Source organism: Brassica oleracea, chromosome C9, assembly GCF_000695525.1.
Source record: "Brassica oleracea var. oleracea cultivar TO1000 chromosome C9, BOL, whole genome shotgun sequence".
Classification (NCBI taxonomy): Eukaryota; Viridiplantae; Streptophyta; class Magnoliopsida; order Brassicales; family Brassicaceae; genus Brassica; species Brassica oleracea.
Window position 1 is genome coordinate 6,948,520 of NC_027756.1, and position 7,967 is coordinate 6,956,486.

General features: G+C 33.8%; 1 pseudogene; it reads right to left on the bottom strand.

The window, feature by feature from the left end:
• Window positions 1-4,513: 4,513 nt before the first annotated feature.
• Window positions 4,514-6,858, bottom strand: LOC106317121 (annotated as a pseudogene).
• Window positions 6,859-7,967: the final 1,109 nt, after the last annotated feature.

Here is a 7,967-nt window from a genome sequence, read left to right on the forward strand (position 1 = left end):
ATAACAAAATTTAAAGTGAAATAGAACACTCAAAATAATTTAGATTATATTCTACAAAATTGGTATCTACAAAAATAGATTGATAACATTTGTTTTCAATAGCTACAAAAATATATTGATAACATTCGTGATATCAAATGTTCATTGCATTGATATCATTCCAGGTATTAAGATACTATTTTGAAATTTACTTTTGCTTATGCTTATTTATAATCTCATGATTTTTAATGCTGTACTGCTAATTAATTTTAAATAGATTTTGGAGTGAAAAATGAGTACAAAAAATGCTACGATCATTGTCATAAAGGGGAAGATATGTGAGAGGTTTTGATCAATAAAAGAGTTATTTAATATATATCTCGATGTTTTCAAAACATTTCAATGAACATGTTATTTTCTTCAAAAACTTATATTTGCTTTCTATTTATCTTTTATATGAATAAAATATTAAATATACAATTAAATGTAATTACAATAAATGAATATTACAAAAAAAAAATTAAAAATTATGTATAAATGATCTTAAGTATGAAAATAATTATATAAATTAAACTTAAACCAAAAGTTTTAATTTTTTTTTTAATTTTAGTCTTAAATACAAGATTAAAGATTACAAGACTTTTTAGTCATATAATTTTTGTTTTTGTCAGTTATTATATATAAAAATCATTATTTTATTTATAATATAAATAATTATTATCAATGATTTTGCTTTAGAAACGGTTAGATGTGTGTACAAATGTTATACTCCATGTTTCATTATGAAATTTGTAACATGTCTGTTGCTATTTTAAGCGAAAATATAATATGTTTGCATAAAATATTGGAGCAACGATAGGAATATATTACGCTATATAAATAATTTATAATGTATCAAAATACAATTAAAGTAAAATTATTTACTTCCAATTTGAAATTTTGAATGAAATACAACCCTGGCAAAAATCATAACTAAAATTTATAAGTGGTTGTTACATAGCCAAAAAATAATAATTATACTCCATCCATTTCTAAATAAGTGTCACTTTGACATTTTTCACAGATACGAAGAAACCGAATGAAATGTAATTAAGTTTTTATTAATTACACATGTTTAGCTAATAGTATTTGAGATAAATAAAATTATTTATAAGATTAATGCACTTTGCAATTAATTTTAGCTGAAAAGCAAATAAATTTTGCATTGAAATTCTAAAATGACAATTTTTTATGTAACAAGAAAAAATATTAGAATGACACTTAATATAAAACAGATGGAGTATAAAATATATGAAATAATAAAAATAAATGTAATAAAAACATTGTAATAAAAATAATGTAAAGATTATTTTTAAGTTATATGAACTAATGTTAACGAAATTAGTTAGACTAGAATTAATTACAAATTATTATTATTACAGTTTGCAAAATTAGTTTTAAGCCAAATATTATTAGGGTTAATTAGTGTAATATACATAAGAAAAAATGAAATTAAATAAATAAATATAAGGATTGGATGTGACATATATGCATTTGTGAAAATAATATTCTACTTCCCGCAAGTGAATGTGTAACGCGGAGTTCAAAATTTTGCCAAAAATAGATTGTACAATACTATTCTATTTTTATACATAAACAGAACGGTTTATGTGAATACAAAATACAATATATAAAACGTAGAAGGAGACAAATAGAGGGAGGCAGGGAGGGAGAGATATTCTAAATTTACGTTTATATTCCATATTTATTAAATACAATAGAACATAACAAAATGATATCACATTTGAATGAAAAAATGAACTATACTATTAATTTATAATATAGTAAAGATTTAAAATTATTTTATGTAATGTAAAAAATTATAAAAATACATATCTATTTTTAAATGTTCAAAATGTGCTATATGTAGAAAAAAAATATTTGTTCTTACTATGTAAAATACAAAACTAAATAATTGTATCATGCAAATCTAAAAGCTATTGAAAATTGAAAGGGAGATATGATTATCAGAAAATAATATATAAAAATGAAAATACCCTAGACAAACCTAGATGTTGGGATGAAATGGCAATTAATATAAAGGTATAGGTTATATTCTAACCATTCAATTGTAATGTGTATTCACTTAGTTATAATTATTTTATGGTTATTCCCCTTTTTTTTTCACACTAAAACTTCATTATCACTACAAGAACTTATACAGGGGTGGGATGCATTTTTGAGATACTAAGCCAGCAGGTACAACACCTCTGGAGAACAAAAGCTAGTAGAACATAGAACTATCATTCCCTAGAGACTAAACAAATAGACCATATAGAGACATAAGACAACATAACACTTAGAGAACATCAAGCAACAGAGTTAAGATCACAGAATAAGACACCCTAACAGAGATTTTATCAAGATCAGAAAGAGTTGAAAGAGAAGCATAGCAACTGAAGCCAGATTATTGAAGATGGCCACCAACAAGAACTCCTTCTACTGCTCTGGAACATACCATGAGCCACGAGTTCGAACACAATGATGAATGAACCATCCAAGGGAGACGAAGCAACAACTTTAGCATTCGAACACCCACGGCGAGAAGCTAGAAAGAGCGAAAGCTCATTTTCCTTTAGAATGAGCCGGAGACTCCGTAACCACAGGGGAACTAGAGGAAGTTCACCGAAGGATCTATTCCGAAGCAAGCAAACCAAGGAAAAGCAAACTCTCCAAGCAAGATAAAAACACCACCAGAAGCAAGCTAACGCGAACCACCAGAATTCATCAGACGAACTAAGCCAACAATCTGAAAAAGGAAGTACCTTGAACCAAGTTGAAGGAACCCTTTCCTCGCTGATGATGGAGACACTGAAGCCCGAGACCGCCACGATCCAGAAACCAACACGGCAAGGCCAAGGTGGTAGAGATCCGCGACCACTGAAAACCGATCATCACTTTGGATCTGAAAACCTAGATCTAACTCTGTTTTTTGAAGTAATCAAACCAAAATAAACACAGAACTACAAACTACACAGAAAATAAAGACTAATGAGCAGGCCGGACCGACGCCGTGGCTTGGAGAGCCAACGTCGTCGGCCAGAAACTGTATCTTATGGTGTTTGAACTAGAAAGAAGAGAGAGCTCTTGAAGAGAGAGAAAAAGGTTATTCCCCCTTATTTCCCATATTATTATCAAGAGATATAAATTTAATTTATGTAGATCGTTGTTCAAGAAAGTTTTCACATATATGTAACTGTAAGGTTTGTATGTTTTTCTAAATATACCATTTTCTCGTGCATAAATTTGTTCGTTGCTGGTTAAAAGGCTATAATTATGTTGTTTTCAGTTGGTTATTGAGATAATTGTGTACTCCTTCCATTTTATTTTAATTATCGTTTTAGGTTTATACACACAACTTAAGAGAACATTTAATTTTGCATATTCACGAAATAAAAACATAATACATCTATATTTTAACCAATAGAAAATTAGACTGAAGAATATTATCAATAAATTTTGCATTAAAAATTTAAAAATTTAAAACGACACTAATTTTGAAACGAAAATTCTACTCTACAACGACAACCGGAAATATTAAAAATAGAATATTTGTGGATATCATTTTCAGAAATTGTTTTCTTAATCTTCCAGTTGAATATCATCTATTTTCTCTCAGATCAATATTATCTAAAATACTTGCATAGATTAAACTCAACTGAACCAGATAGGAAAATGAAACACAATTACACAAGAAAAGGAGACAAATCCCAAGACAAGAAGAACTAGAGACTTAGCATAAAACACATTTCATATATATCTCGATGTTTTCAAAAATTCTCAATGAACAGGTTATTTTCTTCAAAATTTTATATTTGATTTCTATTTATTGTTTTACAAGAAATAAATAAATAGACAAACACATGTAATTACAACAAATGAATATTACAATGAAGAGTCGAGGTGTCTCCTCTTTTGTTTCCACTCAAAGGAACCGACAAGTTTTTCGTACGAATCTTCCTCACAGGCTGCATGACTATGGATTCGAGTCGGACTCCGGATTCGAAAAGGTATTTGTTGGATTTCGATTGATGATGATGACGATGAGGAACAATTGAGTCGTTTGGTTAAGAATAGTAAGAATGAGTATAACCCACAAAAGACTTGTTTGCTTTCAGGGATTTAAAACCCCGTCTTTTGTAGGTTAAACTCGATTTAAATGGGTTTGGATTTGGATTATCCGTTTACAGGCTGGTTGGATATGTAAATAATAAAGTTCGGCTAAGTTTTTCTATCTTTTACTTCTTTTCTTGATTTAAATAAATATTTAAGAAAATAGAAAAATAGACAAGTATTTAGGAATAAAGAATTCTGGTGAGGAGTATTTGAGCATTCGATCCTTTTCATATCGTGCAAGCAGACTCAGAAAAGAAGATCAAGCCAATTGATATCGACGTGCAGTTAACAGTCCAAAGACAACATCATGTCACATCTTATCTATAGATATAATAAGCGGATCATTAGGCAAGGTTCTGCCAGTGAATATAAGCTTTCATTGCAAGGTGGTTAACAAGCTCACCATTTAATACTACTCCTAGCTGAATATATCTAATAAAGAGATCTCTCTGTTTCATTCATCAGGAGAATAATGGGTGCTGTTGGGCAATCTCCGGCCACGCACAAAGCTACTGAATATATGCAGAGCTCGTGAGGGCTGCGCATAGGGCACCATCTGAGCCGCTCCTCTCACCGTTGCAAACGTCAATATCTTTCCATACTCGGTGACCCAACCACCAACCTAGTCACATCACAACCCAAAAAATCCACAAGTTTGCAATTGGCAAGAGGGAAAATTGGCTTCTGTTGATTTTAGCTACAACGGAGAAGAGAACTTACCTGGTTTTTGTGGAACCAAGGTCCATAGGGAAGTGTGGTACTGAAGTTAAGATCATGAGCAAGTTCTCGTACGAGAGTTCTAGAACCAAGAACTGGAACTACAGAATCTTGATCTCCACTGCAATGTCGACAAGCTGGGTGTTTAGCTTGCAAAATACATTAGAATAACTCATAAAATAAAGGGATCTTTAATAGAATTATTACCTTGAGATCCAAACATAAGTTTTGTTCTGTATAATTCTCTTAAGAATCGGAAGCATGTTAATGTTCCCGTCGATGCCAATGTAATTTACCAGGCTATGACATGGGTAAAGTGAAAAGCCAATACCAATCAGTTATAAGAAAAAGTTCTTTTACTGTTGCGATCAATCAAACTAAAATGAAAGAGGATAAAATCGTTACGTGCTGCACATAGACCATTGGTAAGGTAGACTAGTGCGGTTCGCGTGAAGAGCGTGTTGCACCGCTGGGAGATTGAAATATAACTGTCTTTCGTGTTTCATACAAACATCCACCCCCATGCTCATCTGTGTAGCCTGAAACCCCTTTTCTAAAGTTAACACATAGATCAAAAAAATATTTTGTTGGTAATTAAGAAAAGGAGGAAAAAGGGGACTTGACCATTTTCTTGAGCCTCGACTCTTGCTCAATAATAGATGGGAAGCATGCGTCGAGGAGAACGTCATAGACATTGACATATATATTCGCCAAGCTGACTTCAGTGAGAGCCTCGATGCATTCCTTGCTTATGTTTGGGAGACTGGTAAAGTCACATTGCCTGATGATTGCGTGTCTACGTTCATCAGAAATAATCCCGTGATACCATAAGAAGTCGTAAGAAGCTGACGTGTCTGTGTCAAGCTTCAGAAGTGGATTCCCAATCTGATCAGAATTTTTTTTTTTTAAAAAAACATGTAAGGAATTAGAAAAGAACTAAAAGAGTGTCAAGAAGAGGATTCGTTTGCTTACTGCAATTCCTTTGACATTGATTTTGAACCCACTTGACTGTCTATTATAGCTGTGTATAGCATCAGCCAGTTGAGGTATGTAATGTCCTGCAAGAGAGTGTGGTCAACAGAAGACACTAATAAAGTAATTTCTGATGAAATCAGAAATCAGCAACATGATCAAACAAACCTGCGTAGCTTTCCCCAGTGAGAAACAAGTGACGAGCTTTCAACGCTGGGAACTTGTTGAACCATCTCAACAGGAACACAAGCATATCGCTAGCTGTTGAAATGTATAAACATGTCGTCAATAAACAGAATTCTTCTAAATTCTAATATAAGCTGAAAATGGGATCTTGAATTTCACCAGTAGTTTCGTCCCCTGTGTTGTAACCAGAGCTTGTGTTGAAGTAAGATCAACCAACTCCGGCTGGAGAATCCACAAAAAGCAGGTTCGAGGCTACACATTTTAAGTTAGCATCATAGGTAGGTAGAATCAAATAGTTTCTCTTCTATTTACATGAATATTATATAAGAAAAACAACCTTTGTTCCACGACATGGAGTTAATCCGGAGGCCATGGCCATCTCCTGTTGGGTAAAATGGACCCAACTCGGTGAAAGCACCTCCACCAACAGATGAACAACCTGGACCTGCAAGATCAACCTCAATTTCATAACTCACAACCCTTTTGATACTCAAACGTCAAAAACAAGCAAGATATGTTTAATTAAAATCTTAACCATTATACAAAAGACCAAAAGCTACAGGACAAAACCAAAGCTAGGAGAAACATAAAAACCTCCATTAAGCCAAAGTGTTAAGGGTTTGGTCTCCGGTTGTGAGTCTGCTTCCACAAAGTAGTAGAAGAGACTGCGCCCTGTTTCGGAGTCAACATCCACATAAACTGCATACTGTCTAAATAAGACTTTTGGTTGACCAGGAAGCCTCACCACTAGATCTTCTTCAGATACTCTTCTGCAAAGTTGCAACCCAACCACTGCATTGTAACCATGACCACCAACATTGTCACCGCAAAGGCACCGTACAATACCATGATCCGAAACAAAAAGTTATAAATTAAGTCCAATCTACAACGCAACAGATGATTCACGAGCCATGGAAATACAATGCAGAACATAGAAGTAGAAGACGAGCTTTACCTTGACTTTGTCTCTTTATATGCTTGTAATAGTTCTGCGAGAGACCACAAATCGATAGTGAGAAGGAAGCTGAAGGATTCTAGAAGATTTAAAAGGTAAAGTCTCTTATTGGAGAAGAAGATGAAATCATTTCTTTTTTTAACAGCTTTCGTCTTTCTCAACTCCGGACTCGCCACTTCCTCGTCCTTTTAAAGTCAGCCAATAAGCACCTTCCCTTTTGAAATGAACAATTCTTTCCTTTTCTTTTTATTTAAAGTGCTTCTTCTCATATTTCTCGCGGACCGTTTAAATGTTCGGCTTCATTAGACCACCTCCATTGGGAGGTTCTTAACTAGAGTTTTAAACCAAAAACAAATAAAAATATATGAGAAAGGATAAAAAACGATAGAACCGTCTCTTAATGCAGGAGTTTTAGAATTGGTAAGCAACCCTTATGTGTCACTTTTGTATTGGTCATCCCTGTTGTCTCTCTCTCTTTCTCCTTCGTGTTCGTCGCGTTTTGATCCTAGATGAATTTTTTTTCTTCTTCCTCCAATCGTCGGAGGCGTGACAGAGTTTCACGGAGGTTGTGGAAGTTACGGATCCACCGCGAACCGGTGCCGGAGTGCTTCGCCGGCGGATTCTGTGTTCTCTAATGGTCCGCAAGTTTCTCGAGGGTGGAGGAACAATTGATTATTCTATTGGTGTTGCAGCGATTCGATCTTCATCTGCAAGTATGAGGCCGGTGTTCGTGGGGAACTTCGAGTATGAAACTCGCCAATCGGAGCTGCAACGGTTGTTCAGAAAGTACGGGAGAGTGGAGCGCGTTGACATGAAGTCTGGTATACTCTTTACTTGTTTCGTTTAGAGAAGAATTTGCTTCGCCGATCTATTTGATGTTCACTTTGATACATAGGATGCTTGATTTTGAGTAACTTTGAGTAACATGGATTTTGTATTAGGAGAAATCAAAGGAACCAGTAGTATAAGAAAAAAGTGTTAAGTGTTTGTTTGGTGGCAGGAG